At 38.1% G+C, this 26,651-nt stretch overlaps 1 long non-coding RNA gene across 4 annotated transcripts in view; it reads left to right on the top strand.

Moving 5' to 3' along the window:
* The window catches only part of LOC140520610 (uncharacterized), a 132,738-nt gene extending 112,820 nt beyond the window's left edge, over positions 1-19,918 (top strand). For 2 of the 4 annotated variants that reach the window (XR_011972595.1, XR_011972592.1), the window contains one exon: positions 8,294-9,045. This is a non-coding gene — a long non-coding RNA (uncharacterized lncRNA). Of the gene's footprint in view, positions 1-4,082; positions 4,336-8,293; positions 9,046-19,445 lie in introns of those variants that run through there. The other 2 variants (XR_011972594.1, XR_011972593.1) reach the window with 2 other exon arrangements.
* The last annotated feature ends 6,733 nt before the right edge of the window (positions 19,919-26,651 follow it).

Raw genomic sequence — 26,651 nt, 5'->3', positions numbered from 1 at the left:
GATTTTCTAGGTTGCTGTAAGTATATCATCACATCATTTGCAAAAAGTGATAGTTTTGTTTCTTCATTGCCTACTTTTATGCTTTCAGTTTTTCTTATATTATTACTATCACTAGCATTTTTAGTACAATATTGAATAATAGTTGTGATAATGGAATCTGAGCTTATTGGGAAGGCTTCAGGCTCCATTGATTCCAACGCTTTCTAGCATTTGTAATAGCAAAGGTCTATCACAGCTAACTTCTAAGATTTTATTCTTCTCTTAACTTGCTTTTTAAAATATATTTTGTGGTTAGATTCATTTAACTCTGAAAGGAGAAAGTTGAAGTGCCCAATTAGTATAGTTTTATTGTCTATTTCCTTCTATAACTCATTTAACTTTCCTTTATGAATTTGAATGCTATCATTTGCTGCGTATGTTTAATACTGATATTACTTCATTGTCTTTGGTTCCTTTCAGCAAGATATATTTTTCCCTGCTTATATATACTTAAAAATAAGTATATTTTTGCTTTTTCTTTGTCCAGCATCATGATTGCTACCCCTGGCTTTTTTACATCAACTGAAACATACTAGATTCTACTCCAGCCCCATATTTTAACTCTGTGTGTGTCCTTCTGTTTCAAGTGTTTATGCTTTTCTTGAGTTTTGTACTTGAAAGTCAAATTTTCTACTCAGCTTTGGTCTTTTCATCAGGAGGGCTTGAAAGTCCTCAATTTCATAAATGCCAATTTATATACTTGAAGAATTGTGTGTCTTTACCCTAATCCTCTTCTTGGTTTTAATTCCAGCTCTTTTGCCTTCTGTCATATCAAATTCTAAACCCTCTGCTCTTTTATCACAGTAGCTGCTGAGTCTTATGTGATCCTGATTATGGCTCCACAGCATTTGAATGGTTTCTTTCTGGCCGCTTGAAGTATTTTCTTTTTGATCTGAGAGCTCTGGAATTTGGCTATAATTTTCCTGGGAGGGATCTCTTTTGGGTGATGATCAGTTGATTCTTTTAATTTTTATTTTATCCTCTGGTTCTAGAATATCAGGGAAGTTTTCCTTTATAATTTCTAGAAATATGACATGTACATTTTTTTTTTGGTAATGGTAATGGTGAGGGACAGAAAGGTTTTCTCTCCTCTCAGTTCAGTTCTCATGTTTCAAATTAATTGTAACCTTCACCTTCTGGAAGCAGTAGAAAAGAACTCATAGGAAAGAGTTTAATCTGGTTTTAAAAACATTGCAGTCAACCAAAGAAAGCTGTATTACCCATCCAGGTTACCTCCATGGTATGTGATATGAGTATGCCCAGGTCAAGCCTAGGAATAGGAATTGTGGGCTCAGTGACGGGCATGTGGGAAATGAGTGATAAAACATGAAGAACAAACTAAAGGACATGAATTAAAATGAAAAAAAAATTCTAGTGAAAAGCACTGTACAAATACAACATATTATTGCTGTGGAAAGTACACTGGATTTGGAATTAAAAGAAACCTGGATTCAAATCCTGCACCTGGCACTGACTTATGGTATTACTATGGACAACTTAAGTTTTCTGAGCTAGAGCCAACTCTCTGAGTTAGTAAATTATGGGTGAGTTGTGTTGGTAGAAGGGAGAAGCATTTTGGTACTCTGGACAGAAAGGCTCTGGATCCAAAGTTGCACCTCTGGCATATACTAGGTCTGTGACTCTGGGCAAGGCACTGAGTTATAGGGCAGGTGCCAATCTGCATTGATAGAAGAAATTTCTTTGTGAGAAGTAAACTACACCAATATAATCACTGATACGGGTTAAAAAAACATAGAAATTTCCCATTTTTTCCTTGGGTTAGCACTCAGTCTTGGCATACTGCAGTAGTTTTTTTGTTTGTTTGTTTTTTATCAGAAACTGAATCCCTGAATTGACCACCAAAGAAGTAAAATATGGAGTAGAAATGACTCAAACATTCCAAACAAATTCTGATTTTTGTAAAGTTTGTCAGGTCTGTTTACAGTATGAAGCATTTGAAAACAATTGTAATGCCAAGCAGAATGATGGATTCAGAGAATTTTCCTTCTGTTTGTTTTTATTTTAAAAGATAAAACTTCTGCAGCATTATTAAAGAAAGTGAATAGTGGGGAGAGGGTGTAATTAATTAACAGCCTGTCACATTGAGCTATAAGCATCCTGCCATTGAAGGATGGCATAATCTATATCATCTATAATCTCTGTCATATCTTTTAATATGAAATATAAGGCATAATCTATGAAATCATATTTTTTTTATACATCTCTAAATGTAATTTGTGAGTCTGCTTTAGGGGATTCTAGCAGAATGGGATGTTGTCAACCTCTGAGCAGCCAGTATCCTGCCTGTTCATGTCTATGGGGTTCCTCGGGCAAGAGAAAAGAGAAAAATTCACTTTGATTTGGTTTTATGAGAAGTAGAGGAAGTGGTTTATCATCTTAGTATAGAGATTCAATCTAATAAAAATGGAGTCCAGAAAGGGGATCCCAGAAATTATTTTCTTTCTAGCTTCATTACTATCAATCCTTCAAAGAAATCCTGTACTTCCTTAGCAAATAGTATCAAATCATCTTCCAGGTTTTCCATTGGCAGAGGGGGGTTGAATCTCTCATCCTGTCATTCAATTGTTTTTCAGTTGTGTCCATTTCTTCATGACCATATTTGGGGTTTTCTTGGCAAAGATACTGGAGCAGTTTGTCATCCAGCTCATTTTATAGATAAGGAAACTGAGTAAACACGATTAAGTGACTAGCCTATAGTCACATAGCTAGTAAGTGTCTGAGGCTGGATTTGAACTCAGGTCTTCCTGACTCCAGGTCTGGCATTCTATCCACTGTGCCATGTTAGATTAAAGTCTTCTGATGAATTTTGGGTGAGTTAGCTGCAATAAGCTCCTGTGTGCACTGTGATGTATACTGGGATATTAATTCAGTTGTTATGGGTGTCTGGATCCCTGAAAGAGGTTATTCTTTTAGGAAAACTTCCAAATTTAGTCTTTATCACTATGTATCTGTGACAAAATGTATAGGTCAGGGCTTCTCATATTGTGATTCAAGAATGCCTATTTTTGAGAAAACTCACTGTGGAAAAAAAGTACACCTACAAAGGATTCAAGTTAGGGGGTTGTTTAATAATCACCCCAATTTGTGTATGCTTTTACAGTTACAAAGTATTTTTATTTACATTAATTCATTTGATCATCACAATAAGCTTGTGGGACAGGTCGTACTGGTATATCCCCATTTTGTAGATGAGGAAATTGAAGCTAAAAGACCCTGAATGTTCTTTTCAAGGTCAAATAGTAAGCAACCAACAGAGTCAGATCTTGAACCCAGGTCTTTTGACTCTAAATATAAGGGAAATAATTTTGGTATGGCATATATACATGTACATATACATATACATATATATATATGCTAGTGTGTGTGTTCATGTGTGTGTGTATGTGTGTGTGTGTGTGTGTGTGTGTGTGACAGTGGGGCAGTGGAGTCATGGGGAGGGTGTCAGGTGAAGCTATTTTACATATAATGGAATTGACATTTCCAACTTTCAGAAGGGACAGGGGAGGGGATGCAAGGTTATGTAAGGATAGATAGCATGTGGTATACTGGAAGAAGAACTGGCCTCTAGGTCAGGAAGGCTTGGATTCAAGTCCTGCTTCTAAGGTGTGTTGGTTGGTCCACCCTGGAAAAGTCATTTCACTACTCAGTGACATAGGCAGAGCAGTGCCTATGGTAGTGGGAATTCCCGACATTAATGACATCACAGATTTATATCCTCCTCCAAAAAATTAAGGAGAACGAATGGTAGCTGCTATCAGGGATAGACATGACTAGCTGCATAGACCTCATCAGACTGCTGGGGAAACCTGTGCAACCCTTCTCAGTAGAATGCTTTTCATTTCCAAAACACAATACGTAGGATTACAAAAGAAACCAACTACACTGAAATACAGTTATGAAAAGATTTAGAACTCCATGGACCCCAGGGTAAGATACCCTCTAGGGTCATGTTGGGGATTCTCTAGGTTTTAGAGTTCCCCCAGCATTATAGAAACTATTCTTTTCCTTTTTCTTTCCTTCAGGAGGGACAACTTGTTTCCAGAAATTGTTTCACAATGTTTGGTGGCTTGACTTGCAAGATATGACAGCTGGGGTGAATTAGAGGCCTATTCATGTTGCAGGGAACTCATCTCAGTGCTCCAGGATTCAGAAACCTTACCCCAACTTGAGCCAGTTTGAATCTTCCCATTCATTTTTAAATGGTAGCTTCCTTGGTCAATATGAAATAAAATTTAAAAGTTAGCATAATATTTTTAGTAGATCAGTGTGAGTAGTGTGAAGGATTTCGCTGTGTTGGGAGAATATAATGTTTTAATTGTATAATCCACATAGAAAGACAATGCAGCATCTGTTAAAGTTAGGGCTTAGGGCTGTATCCCAAAGAGATCATAAAAATGGGAAAAGATCTCATATGTGCAAAAATATTTATAGCACCTCTTTTTGTGGTGGCTAAGAACTGGAAATTGAGGGAATGGCTATCAATTGAGGAATGATTGAACAAGTTGTGGTATATGAATGTAATGGAATATTATTGTGCTATGAGAAATGGACTTCAGAAAAACCCAGAAAGACTTATGTGAACTGATTCTGAGTGAAATGAGCAGAACGAGGAGAACATTATACACAGTAGAATGTGCGAGGACTGTTTCTGATAGACTTAGTCCTTCACAGCAATGCAAGGACCTGAAACATTCCCAAAGGACTCTTGATGCAAAATGCCATCCACTTCCAGAGAAAGAACTATGGAGTCGGAACGCAGAATGAAGCAGACTATTTCCTCTTGTGTTATGTTTTGTTTTTTTTTTTTCCTCAAGATTTCTCCTATTTGTTTTAGTTCTTCTATGCAACACGAATAATGTGAAAATATGTTTAATAAGAATGTATGTGTAGAACCCCCTCCCCCCAATAAAGTTAGGGCTCAAGTGAGAGATGACTATTTGACTGCTCACATTAATGAATCTTGGCAGCTGTGAGCTATTTGGATCTGAGAGGAGGCAATGTATGTTGAGCTATTTAGGAATCATATAAATGGGAATTAAAGGATCAATTACCTGGGCGTTTTATTCTTGAAGAATCAGAAATCATCGTGATAGAAGGAGCAGGCCCAGTCCATTGCACAGAACTCCACGCTTTGGTTTTAAATGAACTAGGTTTAATCTTGTGGGAGGAGGAGATTTTCATAAAGATCTCTCTGTGGTTTTTGAAACTCCAGCCTAATTAAACTTAGCATATGGTTTGTGTCTAGATCTTCATTGTTGTGGGCAGAGTCCTGATTGATGTCTCTTGCAAGTACTCAAGATAACTGTACTTGTGTCCAGTTCTGTCCAGATCTTTCTCCTATAAACTCCAGCAAATCTGCCTGATCCCTTTTATAGGCCCAGTACACTGGTGTAACTCAAATCTCTAATAGCTTCATCTGATTAAATTATCCCTAAAACTGACAATTATTCATCCTCATAAGGTGTGAATGGGATGACTAGAATTCTGGTACTACCCAGATCCCATCAAGATGAGTACGTCTATACAAAGGTATCATGTTTTAGGTTTGTTAGATTACCTAGGTTAACTTCTGGTCTGTTCCACATGATCAAAGATTTAGAGTTGGACTTTAGAGGCCTCCCTTTTCCTTTAGAGCATCTAGTCCATCCATTTTGCAGATAAAGAAACTGAGTCACAAAGAGGCTGAATGACTTTCCCAGGGTTGTAGAGCACATCTGAGGTGGGATTTGAACCCAGGTTTTCTTGATTAAAGATCCAGTGTTTTCCCCACTATATCTGGAGTCTTTCATGAACATAGAGAATTGATTGGAAAGCAAGGTAACCCTTGAATTTATGTAGTCACAAATGAGCAGAAGATAACAATTCATAAAGCTATGGAAATACTGGGACCTCTTTCATTGTGATGCCACAGTGTGGAGACAACAATCACTTAGTTTGGAATTTCCTGCTAAGAGTTCAGGAAACAAAGCCACTTGGGAATAAAGTAGGGAATTCCAAGCCAGGGGAGTAAGAGTCAATGGTAATTTGGACCTGCACAAAGTAGGTAGGGACACAATGTCCTACAACATTCATTCTTTGGGTTGGGTTGGCTGGGAACCCCAACCTAGGGCAAAAAAAGAAGACCCAAGTATTGATTGATTTGGGAGCTCAGAGAAATTATATTTCCAGGAACCAAGTGAAGTGATTCAGATTGACTCTCAAAAGGAACCTCAAGAGTTATTAATTGTTGTCATATGAAAAATTCCTCTTACATAGGGACAAATCACATGTATGGTGTTTGACATGGCTTTAAATGTGGTGATATTTGGTTTCCCATTCCTACAATGAAACGTTGAAAACAGTTCAGGCTATTGTGGTTTTCTAGAGGTAGACCCTCTATTGATAACCAGGAGGTGCCTGAAACTGCTACTATAGCAATGATTGCCTTTTCTCAAAGGGAATTCCACTGGTTACTCAGACTTTCTGGAAACCTTAGCCTGGAAAAGGCAGAATATTTACCTCTTGACCATAATCATGATTGTCCAAAAGGACAATTACCTGTTACCTGGTCAATTCTTGTGTCCTCCACCCTGGATTAATTTCTATGTTAAATGAATGGGAGAGTCAAGTATATATTTGAATGAATATAAGAATATATTTGAGAGAATATAAAGAACAGTTTCATTAAGCCTTCCAGCTTATCCATCAGGTCTGTCTATCTTTTGTTCTCAAAACAAAAGCTCAAGAAATCAAGATGAACCTTAGCATCGATTACAGAGGTCTAAAAGAAATAACTTTTTCCACTGTTCACTCTTCTTGTTGATTTCAGATATTTTGAGTAAATTATAGGGAACGAGGATCTAAATCAAAGTAGATTTAAGAAGGGGCATTTAACTTTCTTAAAACAAGACTAGAAGAGTGGACAACAGACTTTCTCCTAGTTACAGTTTGGGCATTATAAATGCCTTGTTTAGTCAGTGCTCTCACAACCTTCTAAGACATGATCACAAATTCTTGATCAATACATTGTGTTTTATCTAGATGATGTCCTATCATGGAACCATTTTGTATAAGAAATAAAGACACTGTGTAGTAGTGGATAGAACACTGAAGTAGGACTCAGAAAGCTCTAGTTCAAATCTCACCTCTGACACTTGTCACCTCTATGACATTGGGCAAGTCACTCAACCATTATGTGCTTCAAAATGAGAAAGTTGGACTCAATGGCTTCCTTTCCAGTTCTAAATAGATGATCCTATGAAGAGTTCACTGAATTTCTTTACTATGACTAACATTTCAAACCTGAGAAATGCTTCCTCTCCCCATGACTAAATTACCTTTTAAAGTTTTGCACTTGAGCCAGATGGGCTGCAAATAGAACTAGAATATCTGCAGGTCCTTTTCAGGATTAGTGCTAAAGGGTCAATGCAAGAGACTCCTTTTAAGCCAGTGGTATATGGTGGCAGCTCCAACAGCTGCCCTAGAGCTTCTGCCTACTTTTGCAATCTAACAAAAGTCTTCATAAAGGCATGGGGATCATATCTTACTTGGACTTTGTATCTCACTCATGTTATAGAGTGCTCTGCACATGTTAGACTCTAAGGAATGTTCATTGAACAGTATTAAATAGTATTTTAATCTGGAGCAATTCAAAATTGCTTTGCCAGTATCATTTCATTGAGAAGGTCCTTGCTAGTCTTTGTCCAAGGACCCTCATTGTTAGTATTTCCTGGGAAGAGCATATTTTTCTTAAAGATAAAGAAATCTAGAGAGATCTGAATAATTCTGAGACATCTTCCCTATTCTTTGTCATTGCTATTGTTGGCTAAGATTTGAACAGAGATTCTAGAGAGAAAATTCGCCATAGTCAAGTATAAAAGTAAGAGGCATTGGTACCAGGAAAATTGATTATAGAGCAAACTATGTTCAGGGTTCTTGAGTTTACTTAAGTATTTGAATAACATGTAACCAGAGAAATATAAAACACATAAAACTTTTTTGGGGGAATATTAATAACTGAGGAGATTAGAAAATGCCTCTAGAAGGGGGTGGCACTTGAACTAAGCCTTAAAGAGAACTAAGGATTTCTAGAAGTAAGAAGCTAATGCATTCCTTATAAAGGTATAGACACAGGAGATGGAGTATTATATATGGGAATTAGAGGGGGGATAATTTGAAATGATCTGGAAAGATAAACTGTATCCAAATTACACAGTTTTCAAGTTCCAGACAAAGCATTTGTATTTTATCCTAGGTCAGAGAGAGTCACTGAACCTTCCTGAGCAGGGGAATGCCAAGATCGGACTCACCCGCACACTAGGATGATCAATTTGGAAGTTGTGTGGAGGTTGCATTAGAGAAGGAAGAAAGACTATATTCAAGAACAGGCAATTGTAATAGTCTTACTGGGGGAAGATGAGGTCCTCAATCAGAGCTTTGGTCATATGAATGGAGAAAAGGGGAAATGTGCGAGAGAAAGAACCAAGGAGACTTGGATTGGGAGAAGGAAGAACTGTGGACGCTGCTGTGGCAATTGTCCAAGATAATCAATAAATAACTTGTCAATTAATTCTTTATTCACAAGCAATGATTATCAGAATGCATCCCCACAGATTTTAAGAATAGTAGAAACACTTATTTGTACAGGATAACCAAATTAGAGACTTGTTAAAGGCAAGAAAATAAATAACCTGAGTGAACTGAAGAGCTCTTTGTACCTAATTTGTCCTTGAATATTCAGTTAGCATTATTTAACGGATATTGTTTATTCAATTCCATTTGCTTCTGTATAATATTATCCATATGAGATTTTTTTCTAACGATCCATGCTATATTCATAATTTAAAGGATTATTTTTACATGTATCTCTTTGGTAATAACTAGCTATGTTCTTCTACTTTCTTCAGTTCTTTCAAATCATCACTAATGCCAGATGACTTCAGAGTGCAAAGACCCATGAATCCTTGTCAAAACTTACCCTTCACTGTGTTCACTCTAAACCCCAAGATGCTCCAGTCGAATTGCTTACAGATGGTGTACTAATGAGCAGTCTGCAGCAACATTCTTCTCCATTCAACACACCCTAATTATATCACAATATTGCCCCAAATGTGTATTATTTTCATTTCCTTCTGCAGAGACCCAACATACAATGTACAAGCAGGAGGACACTTAAGCAAAAATGGTAATTTTGGGGGGAGATGAAGCATGTGCATTTGAATTCCTTTCATAAAGAACCTGGTGTCTTGCTAAAGGCACAGAAAATAACTTAAATTTTTTAAAAGCTATTTATGTAAATAGTACCATCTGGTGGACTCAAGATAAGGAAATTTAAATAAAATTTCAGCACCATTTACCTTTTAAAAATTAAAACATTAGTCAGTGAGAGTGGTGTGGCTCTCTTTAGTTAAATTCAACATGCATTTTTGACTTGTTTTCCACAAAATGCATAGTAGGCTCAATCTAATAACTTTTGACTGATTTTTTCCCCTTTTCACCAAATGTTAATTAACCCATTGTTTTTATAAAGATGGATATGTTTTTAAAGTTTTTCTGATGATTGGCAAGTAATATTGATAAAAATGATGCCATTGCTTTGATTCTAAATGCTTTGCCTACTACCCATAGTGCTAGCGTAGTGTCTGACACAGAAAAGGTGCTTGATTTTGCTTGTTGATTAGACTTGTTGATTTTTAAACATGGGGCATTCTCTGCTGATTCCTGTTGTGCCTACTTAGCTCTCTCCATTTGAGCTTATCCTCAGGTTGGGGGAGGGTGACTTGAAATCTTCCTGCCTCATTGCTTTGGCAAGTGGTTTATGTATTGTATCCAATAAGGAAAAAATGAAAAAGTAACAAGGAAAGCTTGCATTTATATTTCAGCAACTTTCCTAAAACTGTGACCAAATCTTTATATTCGTCATGTTGAATTTTTAGAGGCAGCCAATCTTATTTATAGTTATTTCATATAATATGATAAGAGGGATATAGGAAAGATACATTTACCTTATATTACATTCCTAATATTCTACACTACGGATATATTCCACTGGGTTAAAAAGTTTTCATTTAAAACTAAATATTAACTTAAGATAGAATGCCAATTACCTGCCATGTATTCTTTGTTTCTCTTTTTTCCTTTATTTATTTATTTTTAGTTTTCAACATTCATTTCCACAAAATTATGAGTTCCAAATTTTCTCCCCACCTCTCTCCTCCCCTTACTCCAAAACACCATGCATTCTGATTACCCCTTCCCCCAATCTATCCTCCCTTCTATCACATCCCTCCCTTCCCTTATCCTCATCTTCTCTTATCTTGTAGGACAAGATAGATTTTTATACCCCATTGCCTGTATTTCTTATTTCCAGGTTGCATGCAAAAACAATTCTCAATATTAGTTCCTAAAACTTTGAGTTCCAACTTCTCTCTCTTCCCCCCTCCCCACCCATCCCCACTGAGAAGGTAAGCAATTCAATATAGGCTATATATGTGTAGTTTAGCAAAAGGCTTCCATAATACTCATGTTGTGTAAGCCTAACTGTATTTCCCTCCATCCTATCCTGCCCCCCATTTATTCTATTTCCTCTTTTGACCTTGTCCCTCCCCAAAAGTGTTTACTTACAATTACTCTTTCCTCCCATTTGTCCTCCCTTCTATCATCACCCCACCCCACTTATCCCCTTCTCCCCTACTTTCCTGTAGTGTAACATAGATTTTTATACCAAACTGAGTGTGCATGTTATTCCCACCTTAAGTCAAATGTGGTGAGAGTAAGCTTCACCTTTTCCTTCTCACCTACCCTCTCTCCCCCCAAGTTTTTTCTTGCCTCTTTCATGAAAGATAATTTGCCTCATTCCATTTCTCCCTTTCTCCTCTCAATATATTCCTCTCTTATCCCTTGATTTTATTTTTTTTAGATATCATTCCTTCCTCTTCAACTCACCCTGTGCTCTGTCTCTCTCTCTCTCTCTCTCTCTCTATATATATATATACACATATATATATGCATGCACACGCGTGTGTGTGTGTGTGTGTGTGTGTGTGTGTGTGTAATCCCTCCACCTACCCAAATACTGAGAAAAGTTTCAAGACTTACAAATATTATCTTTCCACGTAGAAATGTAAACAGTTCAACTTTAGTAAGTCCCTTATGATTTCTCTTTCCTGTTTACCTTTTCATGTTCCTCTTGATTCGTGCATTTGAAAGTCATTTTTTTTGGTTCAGTTCTGGTCTTTTCATCAAGAATACTTGCAAGTCCTCTATTTCATTGAATGATCATTTCTCCCCTGAAGTATTATACTCAGTTTTGCTGGGTAGGTGATTCTTGGTTTTAATCCTGGTCCTTTTGACTTCTCGAATGTCATATTCCAAGCCCTTAAATCCTGTAATGTAGAAGATGCTAGATCTTGTGTTATCCTGATTGTATTTCCACAAAACTCTAATTGTTTCTTTCTGGCTGCTTGCAATACTTTCTCCTTGACCTAGGAACTCTGGAATTTGGTTACAATATTCGTAGAAGTTTCTCTTTTCAGATCTCTTTCAGGAGGTGATTGGTGGATTCTTTCAATATTTATTTTACCCTCTGGTTCTAGAGTATCAGGGCAGTTTTCCTTAATAATTTCATGAAAGATCATGTTGAGGCTCTTTTTTTGATCATGGTTTTCAGGTAGTCTTATAATTTTTAAATTGTCTCTCCTGAAGCTATTTTCTAGGTCAGTTGTTTTTCCAGTGAGTTATTTCACATTATCTTCTATTTTTTCATTCTTTTGGTTTTGTTTGGTAATTTCTTGGTTTCTCATAAAGTCATTAGCTTCCATCTCCTCCATTCTAATTTTTAAAGAACTATTTTCTTCAGTGAGCTTTTGAACCACCTTTTCCATTTGACTAATTCTACTTTTCTTTGGTATTAATTTATTTTTAGATTTTCACATTCATTTCCACAATATTTTGAATTCCAATTTTTCTCCCCATCTCTTCCCTCCCCCCACATCATAGTACTTTGCATTCTGATCACCCCTTCCCTCGATGTACCCTCCTTTCTATCACATCCCATCCTTCCATTATTCCCATCTTCTCTCTTTTCTTGTAGGGCGAGATAAATTTCTATACCCCATTACCTGTGTTTTTTATTTCCCAGTTATATGCAATAGTAATTCTCAACATTCGTTTCTAGTACTTTGAATTCTAACTTCTCTCCCTCTCTCCCTTCCTACCCATCCCCAGTGAGAAGACAAGCAATTCAGTACAGGCTACATATATGTGTCATTTTGCAAAAGACTTTCATAATAATCATGTTGTGTAATACTAATTATATTTCCCTCTATCCTACCCTATCCCCCCTTTTTATTTTTTCATTTGACCTTGTCCTTTCCCAAAAGTGTTTACTTCTAGTTACTCTCTTCTCCATTTGCCCTCCCTTCTATCATCCTCCTCACTGTACTTATCCCCTCCTCCTCCTCTACTTTCCTGTAGTGTAAGATAGATTTTCATACCCAATTTAGTGAGCATGTTATAACCTCCTTAAACCATATGTGAAGAGAGTAAGCTTCACTTTTCCCCTCTCCCCTTTTCCCTTTTATCCCCCATTGAATAAGATTTTTCTTACCTCTTTTATGAGTTATAGCCTACTCCATTCCATTTCTCCCTTTCTCCTCCCAGTATTTTCCTCCCTCACCCCTTAATTTTTATTTTATTTTATTTTCATGGATATCATCTCTTCTGATTCAACTCAACCTGTACTCTGTGTGTGTGTGTGTGTGTGTGTGTATGTGTGTGTGTGTGTGTGTGTATAAAACCTCCACCTACCCAAATACTGAGAAAAGTCTCAAGAGTTACAAATATTGTCTTTCCATGTAGGAATATAAACAGTTCAACTTTAGAAAGTCTTTTATGATTTGTCTTTCCTGTTTACCTTTTCATGCTTCTCTTGATTCTTGTGTTTGAAAGTCAAATTTTCTGTTCAGTTCTGGTCTTTTCATCATGAATGCTTGAAAGTCCTCTGTATCATTGAATAACCATTTATTCCCTTGAAGTATTATACTCAGTTTTGCTGGGTAGGTGATTCTTGCTTATAATCCCAGTTCCTTTGACTTCTGGAATATCCTATTCCATGCCCTTCAATTCCTTAATGTAGAAGCTGTGAGATCCTCTGTTATCTTGACTGTCTTTCCACAATACTCTAATTGTTTCTTTCTGGCTACTTGCAGTATTTTCTCCTTGACCTGGGAGCTCTGAAATTTGGCCACAATATTCTTAGGAGTTTCTCTTTTTGAGTCTCTTTTAGGAGGTGATTGATGGATCCTTTCAATATTTATATTGCCCTCTGGGTCTAGAATATCAGGGCAGTTTTCCTTGATAATTTCATGGAATATAATGTCTAGACTCTTTTTTTGATAATGGCTTTCAGGTAGTCCCATAATTTTAAAATTGTCTCTCCTGGATCTATTTTCCAGGTAAGTTGTTTTTCTGATGAGATGTTTCACATTATCTTCTATGTTTTCAAACTTTTGGTTTTGTTTTCTAACTTCTTTGTTTATCTCATGGTCATTAGCTTCCTTGAACTTGAATCTCTCTTTTAAAGAACTATTTTGTTCAGTGAGCTTTTGAACCTTCTTTTCCATTTGGCTAATACTGCTTTTTAAAACCTCTTTCTCCTCATTGGCTTTTTGGACCTCTTTTTCTAATTGAGTTAGTCTCTTTTTAAAGGTATCATTTTCCTCAGCATTTTTTTTTGGTTCTCCTTTAGCAGGCTGCTGGCATGCTTTTCAAGCTCTTCTATGACCTGATCCCATTTCATATTCATTTTGGAGGTACTGGAGGTGGAGGACTTGACTTCCTCTGACAGTATACCTTGTTCTTCCTCATCTGAAAGGATGGAAGGAGACACCTGTTCACCAAGAAAGGAACCTTCTATGGTCTTATTTTTTCCCCCTCTTTTGGGCATTTTCCCTGCCAGTTACTTGACTTCTGAATCCTTTGTCAAGAGAAGGGTCCTAGTGCTCCTCCTCTCCCCAGTGCCATGCTCAAGGCTGAGATTCAGATCAGCTGCACTATTCCCCCAGGGTCTTTGAGTGAGGGCAGAGCCACCACTGAGGGCTGAGGTTCAGATCAGCTGCTCAGTTCTGCCAGAGTCTTTAAGCTGAACTGCCTGGACAATGGACCCAGGTTGCTTTCCACCCACCCTAGCTGCCTGCGGCTTGCTGCTGCTGCTGCTGCTACCAGCTGGGGCCAGTGCTGTGCGAACCCTGTTCCCCTCTCACCCAGCTGGGAAAGTGTTCCCATAGTGACCTTTGGAACTTTCTTTGTTGCTTGTGGGTTGAGGGATCTGGGACCCTCCCTTCTGGGAACTCTGCCCTAGAGGTCTGTTCAGGTCCTCTTCCTCCAAGTGCTGCATGACCAGGGCTGGGCTCTGCTTTGCTCAGCATCCCATGAGATAGACCTTTCCTGTTAGCCTTCCAGGTTACCCTTGGTTGGAAACCTCTTTCACTCTGTTGTTCTGTGGCTTCTGCTGCTCTAGAATTTGTTGAGAGTCATTTTTTACAGGTATTTTCTGGGCTGTGGGGGAAGTGCTAGAGTATATGCATCTTTCTACTCTGCCATCTTGGCTCTGCCCCCCTAGTTCTGCATTTTAAAGCATTCTCCTCCTCATTGGTTTTTTTGGGCCTCTTTTGCCAACTGAGTTAGCCTATTTTTAAAGGTATTACTTTCTTCAGGATTTTTTTGGGTCTCCTTTAGCAAGCTGTTGACTTGCTTTTCATGATTTTATTGCATCGTTCTCATTTCCCTTCCCCATTTTTCCTCCACCTCTGTTACTTGATTTTCAAAATCCTTTTTGAGGTCTTCCAGGGCCTGAGACCATTGCATATTTATTTTGCAAGTTTTGGATGCAAAGACCTTGACTTTTAGATCTTTCTCTGGTGGCATGAATTATTCTTCCTCATTTGAAAGGATGGAAGAAAATACCTCTTCACCAAGAAAGTAGCCTTCTATATTCTTTTTCCCCCCTTTTTAGGCATTTCCCCAGCCAATTACCTGACTTTTGAGTTCTTTGTCAAGAGGAGGGTATGCTCTGGGGACCTTTAAGTTCTCAGTTCCTCCAAGGTGGCACAGTCAAGAGAGAGGAGTTTACTCCTCTCCTGCACTGTTGTCTGTGAGCAACCACAACCACTCTGTTATCCCCAGGACCTGTGAGTACAATTCCCTCTTCACAACTGCCTCCAGCTCCACCACACCAGCATTCTTCCTCAACCCAGAAGAGCCACTCAGGACTGAGAAACAGATAAGCCACTCAATTCTCCCAAGGGCTTTAGGCTGAGGGCTCCAAAAATGGATTCTGCCACTGCAGTTGCTGCTGCAGCCAAATGAAACCCTGTTCCCTTCTCACGCAGGTGAAAGAACTTTCTCACTGACCTTTGAAACTATCTTTGGCATTGTGAGTTGAGTAATCTGGGAACCACAGCTGCTATCGGGGATTCCATCCCCTGAAGCCTGTTCTGGTCCTGTCTCTGCCTTCCTGAGGCCAAGGCCGGGCTGTGCTCTGCTCTGTGTCTGTGCCTTTCCTGTCAACCTGCCATGTTTTCTTGGGCTGGAAATCTCTTTCACTCAGTCATTTTGTGGCTTCTCATGCTCTAGAATTTGTTTAGAATCATTTTTACAGGTATTTTGTGGGCCATGAAAGAGAGCTTCTACAGGTCTGCCCTTCTACTCTACCATCTTGGCTCCACCCTCTAGGAATATGATTGTGTTTGTCCTTTGTTGCCAAAGTAAACCATGCCATCAGAAAAATGATGACATGACTTGCATTTGACTTTGTTTTGAGTGAGGAAGGGCTGTGCAGGTCACTAGCCTCACTTCTTCTCCAGAGCCATCCTGTGTGTTCTTTTGCACACCAATTTAATCTGATGGATTAGTTTTGATATTTATTGAGAGATTGGGAATTTTATTGGGGAGGAGAGAAAAGAAAGTGGTAATTTAGGTTCAAGAGGCATAATGCAAGTAGAAACTTGAATCTGGAATAGAAGAATTCAAGCAGTTAAGGGCAGCTCAAGGGCACAAAAAATGAAAGGAAGGGACTGCCAGAAAGTTGAAGTGAGCACAGGACAGGGAGAATGAAGATCATGGAAGATACATTTCATTTATGCATCAGAGGTGATGAAGATCTCTTTGTTGGAATGACATGGGGAATGATTGACTGGTCCCTTGGAGAATTCTTGAGTAAAGTGTCTGACCCCAGATGGCGAGCAGGAGACTTCCTTAATAGCATAATGTTCAGTAAGGTAGAGGACCACATATAGAAAGATGATATTGTGACTGAAACACTGCTTTAAGAAAAGCTCTTGCCAACCCTCCATAATTGTTGTGAGTTACTCTGACAGTGCAGGTCAAAAGTGGATGCGAATTATATCAGCAGACTCACTTTCTAGGGGGAGCAAAATAGGTTATTTGAACGTTGGAGGATTTTTGTACTTTTTAAAGTTTGCCTTTGAATTCTTTCTGGTTTATGCTTTTTCTGGGGAGTCAAATACAGGCTGTTACATAAATGACAATTTTTGAGTGCCTTGTTAGGAGGAAATCCTGTTATCCACTTTGAGATACTAAACATGAGTCGTACCTAAAATTTCCTAGAGGAATGTAGGTAAGGGTTGAATTAGATAAAGAACCTGGCTTTTCAGTGGCGTTAGGTCCCCTGAAGCTGGACCTAAATCAATGTGTGCTCAACCCACTTTGGGGTCCTCTTGGACCATGATGTTACATTTACCATTTTGTTGACAGGAGCTTCTGTTTAGTATGAGCATTTTTCTAATGTATACATCTAAATGTTCACTTTACCAACTTGTCCTAGAAACAAAATTGGGGTGGCAAAAAATAGCCACATAGGATGCCAAAGATTTCCTGAAATATGGTGCCACTCTCCACTTCCAATTTTGTCTCATGTAAATTACTACCATACACTCTGTACTTTTATCAAATTGGTATGTTTTTTTTGTCCTCTTGTCTTGAATGCTCTCTTGTCTCATCCTTCCTGGTTGAAACCTGTTAAATTTTAGTCAAGTATCACTTCCTCCCTCCCACACCTCAGACACACACACACACACACACACACACACACACACACAAACTAATAACAATATGCTACAATTCTACTGCACTTTAAAGATTTTAAAAGTAGGAAGTAAAGCGTGAAGCTGGATGATGCCAGCAGCCCCCCACCATCATTCTTTTTGATCTTTTCTGTTAGTAATAATCTCTCTGACATCACGTAATACTTTGTTCTGCACTCTTCAAATGTATCTGTTATGTAATATTGCATATCACAGCTCTTTCTTTGTCTTATACTTTAGGATAGGTTCTGTCAGGACAAGGTCAAAATCCTATCTAGATGTTCTCTCCTTCAGGACCATGTAGGCTTCTGCAAACAATAGGAGATGAATGAATAACTCAACGACTTCCCTGGATGCCATAACTTATTGGACCTGTTGAGAACATTGAGTTTAGTCTATTTTTCCAGGGTCAGTATCTCATCTTATATTATCTTTCAACATTTTCTACAAGGAGAAAACAGAGTTCTGTTGTATGATGTATTGGCTGAGAAACTTTATAAGTAGAAGGTAGCAAGAGGTCTACTGGTGGGTAATCCTCCTCTTGCTAATACTTTCCTTGCAGCTTAAAGGCTAATCTTTCACTTTTGGTCTCAGGGAAAGCATAACTCCTTCAGAATCTGTAATAAGTCCAGGGCTCAGAAAGGCTGCTTTCCCTTCTGTGCAGTTCAATTTGTGAAATGCTGGACTGCACCAATCTTTAAATTAATTTTAAGTAAGAAATGGCTTGAGCTGGTGGATGGGGAAATTCAGGGATTAGACATTTAGAAGTAAAAAGTGAAGTGATGAATCTTTGCTGTTTGCCATGTTTCCAAGTACATTTGTGTGTGGGATGGGGTGAGTAGGGTGGGTTACCCTCTGTGTACAGAAAGGTAATTAGATAGCATCACAGAAGCACTCCTGAAAAAGAGGTTCAATGGAGATGTACCCATTCTCACATGTCTCTCTCTGTGTCCCAAACAGCTTGGGATTGGAGGGTTAGTAATTAACATGAAGGATCTATGAGTACAAGATGAAAGGAAGAAGAGTCAAGAGAGGCAGATATCCCACTAGGCATCTGTCAGCTAGGAGTACTCTGGGAATTAGGAACTGCGGAATCAATCCACAAGTGCTGGTGATTCAAATACAAAGAATAAAACAATATTTCCCCCCATGTATCTGAAACCCTTACATATACTTTTAAAGTTAACACATCAACAACCATTTGCAAAGTGCTAACTATGTGCCAGTCACTGTGTGTGCAAAGCATTTTGCAAATATTATCTCATTTGATCCTCACAACAACCATGGGAAAGGTGCTATTATTATCTTTATTATACAGTTAAGGAAACTGAGACAGAGAGGATAAGTGACTTGTCTAGGGTCACATAGCTAGTAAGAGTTTGAGTCCAAATTTGAACTCAGTCCTTCCTATTTCTAGACTTAGAGATCTTTCCACTGTATCATATAGACACCCCCAATCTGGAGATACAAATAGAAGCAAAAAAAAGAAAGACAAGAAAAGAAGTACCTCTCCTCCAGGAGAATATAAGTGCATAACATATAAAAGGCATAAAAGGAAATTGAAAATGAGGAGGAGGTAGGTACAGGTTGAGGGGGCATGAGTGAGGCACAGAGAAGTGCCCTTCCTTAAAATCCAGGATGAATCAGGAAAGTGATGTGGGGGTAGAGGGATCTTCCAGGAGGAGAAGACTTCTGGAGTATGGTGATGAAGGTAAGGACTTGAAATTTTAGAATTAAATTAGTGACAGGGAGTTTAGGTGACCCATAATTGTTTTCTTCCTCTACTTTACAAAAGATTTCCACTTAACCATGTGTATTGTAGACAATAAGCAGTCACATGGGGGATTTAGACATTAGCCAAATGTTTTCTTATACTTAAAATAAATACTTCTGTTTTCCCAAAGCTTTTAAAAACAAACACTTCTGTATTTAAGTCTAAAATACTTTTTTAAAAAAGCAAACAAAAAATTGAGGTAAGAGAGAAAGCCAAACCCCTGCCAAAGTGACCCTGTAAAAAAATTATTTCTCTCCTATTTGATTTTGTGCTCTATTAAAGACATTACAGGTATCACTGAGCAAGTTAAAGGGAAAAGTTATTTTTTCCTCCTTGGGGTGGATATATTTTATATTGTCCTTAAGTCATACTGAATACACATGTACTTACTCTGCCTTTGCCAGAAGTCAGCTGTGGGCAACCCTCCGTATAGAGAAAGGTAATTAAATAGCATCACAGAGGCACTCTTGAAAAAGAGGTTCAATGGAGATGTACCCATTCTCACATGCCTCTCTCTGTGTCCCAAACAGCTATGGATCAGAGGGTTAATAATTAACATGAAGATACAAGATGAAAGGAAGAACAGAGTCCAGAGAGGCAGATATTCCACGATGTATCTGTCAATTAGGAGTACTCTGGGAATTAGGAATTGTGAAATCAATCCACAAGTGCTGATGATTCAAATGCAAACAATAAAACAAACCCTATTTTAGGGAGCCCTTATGAGGAAATCTCTACTTTGAGAATGGGTAAGCAATAGTCAACACCTAGAATCTGAATCTGAGTCTACGACAACACATCAGGGAGACTGGAAATGAAATGACCGGATTTGGAAGGGAATAAAAGATGCCAGTCTGAGAGCCAAGGAGCAGCAAGCGTAGGGAGAAAGATCTGAAAAATAAAAGATGAGGTCATTGCCCAGGTAAGAAGTCCTGTGAAACAATCATCTTTGAAAGTACAGGCCCAGTCCTGTTTTGTATCTTTCAAGTCTTTTTGGTCTGGTTTAATTGTTCCTACTCTTTTTTGTTATTATAAACTTAACATTTTCAACAAATGCTAATAAGAAATCAAATCAAATATGAAACAAATATCTAAATAACCCCTAAATTAAAATTATTTTCATTTACATTAAGAAAAATCATATTTATCAAAATAAGAGCAATAACATTATAGCTGTTCCCACTTCCATCCATATAATTATAAAGACTCCTTGCTCTTGGATGGGGACCACCAACCTGTACACAGTTTTTATCTGCTGACTTTGATGTATAGCTCTTTGTGTAGGTGTTTCCATATTTCTTTGTAGTGTTCTCATTTGTCATTTTTAATGGTGCCATAGACTTCCATTCCATTAACACGCTGTAATTTACTTGGCCATTCCCCAGTTTCTGGCCCGAGAGGTTGATGCCGAATTTTTGCCTTTACAAAATATACAGCTTATGAATCTGACCCTTGAATCACTGCATTGTACTCTCTGGTGGGTTCTGATCTCCTTCCTCTGTTTTTCGTCTATACTATAAATCTATACCATTCATATATCAAAAGGGAGATAATTAAGTTTCTCCTTCTCCACCTCCACCCCCCAAAAGAATTTGTACACACACATACAAACACATCCATAAGTGAAATAGTTACAAAAGACTCTTTCTTCATTGAGTTCTCCTTACGAAGCTCTTTGGGATGCTGTAGAAGTAAGTGATTTTTCACCCTGACTGTCAGTGCAGCAGTATCTCATGGAAAATATATATACAGATGTGTGTGTTTTTTTCTCCATCTAAAAAATGCCTGCACTTCCGAACATTGACTTGTATCGTATCTTTCATTAGTCTCTCTACAGCAACCTGGAGACATGAGATTTAAGACTTTTCCAAAGCATTCATTCTTGATTTAATTACCACATCACCGGCAAGAAAATAAGATCATACAATCCTGAGTTGGACTTTATTATGAAAAATACAAAATTCCATGTATTGTATTTATTTTGACTAATTTTCTAAAGCCATAAAATAAGATATATTTCTGTTCTATTGTCACACAAAGACAATTTAATGCTCCTCCACACATGGGCAGGATTTTAGCGTGGAGATGGGAGGTAGTTAGGGTGAAGGATGAGGATTCACAAGTCAATTCATTAAGTCAAGATGTTCATTGTTACTGTGTTGATCAGAACCTTTTATTGAAAAGATCAAGGGCATTGGGTTAGTTTAAATGTGGACCAGTTAGCTTGAACTTTTTCCTAAGCCTCACAGTGTACGCCTACTGTGGCTATCAATTTCTCTGATTCATGGCAAGGTTTCCTGGGAAAGATTAACCCAGAAGCACCCCTTCCTTCCACCCCACCCTGTTATAGCCAGAAAAGTTTAAGATAGCTGTGGAGCTAGGAGGAAAGGGCAGAGTGTTGAACTTGCAGTTATGTTTTATTCTTTAACCCCTATGACTCAGAGCAACTACTACTTATATCTGAGTTTCTTAACTTGTTTTTTAATATTTTGATAACTATGTCAATATAATCTAATTCACATTTTTTCTTTGAGACTTTGCATGTGGGGTTTTTGACATTGTTGTCCTGAGTTTGAATTTTGATCTTTCCTGTCTCCATGGTAACTTTCTGTAATTAGATTTTTATTGACCCCTCATTTTCCAGTCTATTTCATGACTTTTAAAGTTCAGCTCTGCTTCTACTGTGGAGATATATAGAAAACGTACAAAGTAATTTTTAAGGGGAAAGGCACTAGCAACTGGGATGATACTGGAGTTGAACCTTAAAGAAAGCTAAGGGTTCTAACAGGTATATTCTAGTCATGGGATGCAGCCAGGGTGAAGGAACAGTGAATGAATGAATAAAGTTCTTATTAAGTGCTTACTATGGGCAAAGTATGCTAAACACTGGGGATACAAAGAGAAAACATAGCAGTCCCTGCTCTCAAAGAGTTCACATGCTGTGGGGATGGGGGGATTATTTTTTGTCCTTTGTTTCTGGAGAGGATCAATGACATCACTGGGTAATGTTTTGACTTAGAGGAAATTGGTTTTAAGTGAAGCAGAGTTTCACAAAGTGCCTTGCTTTGTCTTCCAGAGCGATCAGAGTCCAGTGGCAAGATAAAAAATCAAGACAACTGGTGATGGTTCAGGACACAATGGATGACCTTAGGGTCTTCAATATCTGACCAAGCTCAAAGTGCTCCACAGAGCCTACTTCTGTTGCCCTTATGGCCCACTGGAATAAATTGTTCACCTCTACCTAATTCATGAGGGAAGTCTTCATGTGCTTGGGTTAGACACTTACCAAAGAGTTTGAGGTCTGTCAGTTACTCTAGAGGGGATACAAGAAGGTTTCAACTATGAGTCAGATAGAAAAGTCCCATGGTCCTGATGGTGCATGGACAAAGCAGATGGTGAGTGGTGAGTGCCTCCTCTTTTATGTCAAAGAGTTTGTATTCTCTCTGGAGGTTATACTTTGTAAACGTAATCATGCATACACAAATATATGTGTATATCTATACACATATGTGTGTGTGTATATATGCATGTGTATACATGTATACATATATGATAATTTGAAGAAAAGGAGAGAATAGGCAGAAAATAAGCATTTGTAGTTGAATTCTGCTATAGCTCTGGGCTTGACAAAGGGCAAAACAATCATACTTATTCGATATTTCTTCTCTGCTCTAATGTGAGAAATGTGTCATGGATCTCAATATACACAGGAGACGTAATTTGTGTCATAGCATAACTGAATCTATCATACAGTAAAGTGCTGTATAATTAAATTTTACTATGTAATTTATGCAAATCTGTACATACTACTCTGTAAACAATTGCACTGAAACATAGCTAGACTTTGCAGAGAAAGTCATCTTTATTTCCCTTACTATTTTTTTCTTCTATCGATGCAATTCCCTCACTTGTATTCTCACCTTGTTTTTCCACTCTCCACAATGTGGGTCATTTTTTCAGTGGAAAAGAGACTAAAGAAGCAGTGTTAGCAATCGCTTTGCCCCTGTACCCTAAGGACAATGGGGCTGTTCCATCTGACTTGCCCCTGAGACCTTCACATATGTTCTCTCCTCTATTAGAATGTGTGCTTTTTGAGAGCAAGGACAATCTAATTTTTTTCTGTTTGCTTCACCAGTTTTTAGCACAGTGCTCTGTATGTATTAAATGCTTAAAGAGCTTCATTCATTCTCAAAGTTTAGGCTCTACAATTAGAGGTAAGGTAAAGGTTGTCAGGTTATGGAGAAGGTCAGGAGCTTAGAGCAATCATTTCTTTACACCTACACCCTCACCTTGACCTCTGCAACTGTGGTCTTAACTCCAATGACTTATGACATAGCCTCACTCATATAGAGAAAGGAAGTGGCATTTGGAATCCTGACCATCCTGGGTTTATTAATGAAGTGATCTTGCTGATGTAGCACTAGATTCCTAAGACCAGTGTTTTAGAAGTGACAGGGACCTTAGATATCACTTAGTTCAACCCTCTCATTTACTGTATTTATTTGCTTAGTGACAGAGTCTCCTTGTCTTGCTCAGGTTGGAAATGCAGTGCCCACTCAGAGGCTGATCCCACTCCTGACTGCTTTGACTTGTTCCAGTCCCAACCTGGGCTAATTCTCTTCTTTTTAGGCAGTCTTAGTGGCATCCTTGCTCCCAGGGGCTCACCATAATTCAGAGGCTGGATTGGCTTATCGGAACTCTTGAGTGCAAGGGATCCACCAGACTCAGCTTTCCTAGTAGTGAGAATTGCAAGTGTGTGCTATTATACCCAGTCCCCTTTGTTTTAGAAATTATGAAACTGAAACCCTGTGAGGTGAAGGAGAAAAGGAAGAAAAAGGGAGTATTTATACAGCACCTACTGGTTCTGCTTTTACAGTGACATCTGTTTCCATGTACTGTTTCCCCTCCCTTGTACTCTAGGCCAATAGATGGTAGGCTTCCTTTTCCTAACATCTAGTCTTTAAGTGGTTGGGGGCCCGTACCTGCTGCCAGACCTCCTTGATGCTGTCTGTCCATCTGTTGGGCCTTATGTTGCTAACTTCTTCAATTGTTAGTCTGGTCCAGTGATGTCAAATTCCAATAGAAAGGGTCTACAAATGGTAGCATTATCTTTGATCTATTGTACTTTTTTATTTTGTTAAATATTTCCCAATTATATTATATTTTAGTCTTAGCTTCACTGTTGTTTTTCCTGGCTTCTGAATGTTTGATACCCCTAGTCTAGACCTTGATTGTCTGGCTAATGATATCCACATCCTTTCTTGATTTTTGCCTTTGAACTCATATCCTAGGTTAAGATTTACTTTCTTCCCTTGCTTCTTTGCATACTTATCCCTAGAATGACCAATTCCTGTGTACCTTTATTTGGGTGACCTTGATTTGATCCTGTCAGTCTGGTTGAAATTTTAGTCTTGGTCTTCTCTGTTTTATGATCACTGATCTAGCCTTGTTTGTGACACTGTGTCATGTTTGGGTCAGGCTCCACCTCGGGGTCATTTTATGAGACAGAAAAAAAATCTCATTGTCACCAGTGATTAATTTATTTTTCAAATCCTGGTAAAGGGGAAATTCACCATAGAGAAGTTAGCCAATAATCATTAAATAAAATTCTAAATCAAGCAGTAGGGTTGAGAAATATAGTAGGTAAAAGCAGGACTAAATTTAGCAGAAAGCTATTTTTTCTGAGCTCAAAAGATTTGTAGTTTTCCCATTTTAGGATTGAATGGGATACCTTTTGTTTGCACTCAGTCAAGGTACAATATATTTTGTGACTTCATTACTTGCCCAACAAAACAGATTGAGAACAAAAAACTCCCAGGAACCAAAAACTCTTAGGTGACATTTTCATGAATTAAAATTAGGAACTGTGAGGATGCATAATTTCCTTTTAACTACATGGACCAAGGGACAAATATATCCTCTTGATTCGGCCAAAAAACAATATGTTTGGAATGATCCTCTCCGAGAAAGGCAGAATTGTATATCATAGAGGGATCTGGGCTTAGATTCACTAAGACTTAGATTTAAATTCTACCTTAGACACTTTTTAGTTTTCTCACTCTAGTCAAGTCACTGAGCTTCCTAAGGATCCACTTCCTCCTACCTCCAAAATGGCAGCTGTAGTACCAGCTTTAATGGGGGTTGTTCTTATTTGTTGTTATGTATACTAAGCACTCTGTAAAGACTAGATTCTTAGATATTTTCAGAACTGATGTCAGTTTGATGACTTTGTCATCACAATTATCCCCATTTATTTCCTACTTAAAATTTCATTTCATTTATTTATTGTTCATTTTTGGAAGTAGTATTTTATTTTTCCCATTACAGGCAACAATCACTTTCCACATTCATTTTTATAAGATTTTTGAGTTTCAAATTCTTCTCCCTTCCCTCAGTCTTCTCCAAGATGGCAAGAAATCTAATATAGATTTTACATGTGTAATTATGTTAAACATATTTCCACATTAGTCATGTTGTAAAAGAAATAGAACAAAAGGGAAAAAAAACCATGAAAACTGTAGTGGAGATAGTATGCTCCAATCTGCATTCAGACTCCATAGTTTTTTTGTGGATGTGAATAGCATTTTTATCACTAGTATTTTGGAATTGTCTTGAATCATTGTGTTGCTGAGAAGAGTTAAGTCTATCCTAGTTGATCATCACACAATGTTTCTGTTACTACGTATAATGTTCTCCTTGTTCTGCTCGCTTCACTCTGCATCAATTCATTGAAATCTTTCTAGGGTTTTCTGAAATCTGCCTGCTTATCATTTTTTATAGCACAATAGTATTCCATTACATTCAGATACCACAACTTGTTCAACCATTCCTCAACAGATATGCATTCCCTCAACTTCCAATTCTTTGTCACACAAAAAGAGCTGCTATAAAAATTTTTATCTATGCAGGTCTTTTCCCCCTTTTTATGATCTCTTTGGAATACAGACCTAGTACTGCCTACCTGACATTTCAAAGGCATCTTCCATACTTAGAGTTGAAGGTATGTTAGTATGAAGTGGGTAAATGTGTGTCAAGACCACTTATAATCAGGGCCCCGTGCAAACCTATAGAAAATGGAAGGCTTCAGGAACAGAAGAACAAACCAAGATCTTTCCTACTGCCAAGATAGAATGGTGCCAGTGCTTCATAGATCATTTGGAAAGTGAAGTCCAGATAGCCATGTGTGGCTTCTTGACAGTCTCCAGCAGTCAGACAATCAAACAAACTCAGGCTATAAGTAGTACAGTTCTGAAGTCAGTGTAGGTAGATGGGAGAAATCTACAGGTCCTGGTCTTCTTCTGGGATAGATTAAGGGCCTGCGATTATCTTAGGGTAGATACTCTGTCATTTGACATATATTGCAACCTTTGTATAACTAACTAAGCACAAGGTCTTTAAAGCTCCATCCTCCTGTAGTGAAAAGGATGATGGGGTTCTCTGCACCTTGTTGCACTGCTCCTCAAACAACAGACTTGCAGTCCACTGCTGTGCCCATACTCAAAGGCTTTCCAGTGGAGTAGGAGCTACCTGTGTTTGTGTTCTGCTGGCATATTCTTTGAGAAGTTAGGGAGAAGGATTCCACTTTTATTTCTTAAAATTGATGTTTTTTGTTTTTATAACACATGTATTTGAATATCCCTTCCCCCTCCTCCTACCTAGAGAGCTATCCCTTGAAACAAAGATTTAGATAGAAAGATGAGGGAAAAATGTAGTTCAGAAAAATCAACCTGCTTGTT

The sequence above is a fragment of the Notamacropus eugenii genome, chromosome 1, assembly GCF_028372415.1.
Source record: "Notamacropus eugenii isolate mMacEug1 chromosome 1, mMacEug1.pri_v2, whole genome shotgun sequence".
In the NCBI taxonomy this organism is placed as follows: domain Eukaryota; kingdom Metazoa; phylum Chordata; class Mammalia; order Diprotodontia; family Macropodidae; genus Notamacropus; species Notamacropus eugenii.
Note: the sequence above shows the minus strand (reverse complement) of the source record. Positions and strands in the feature narration are given on the sequence as shown.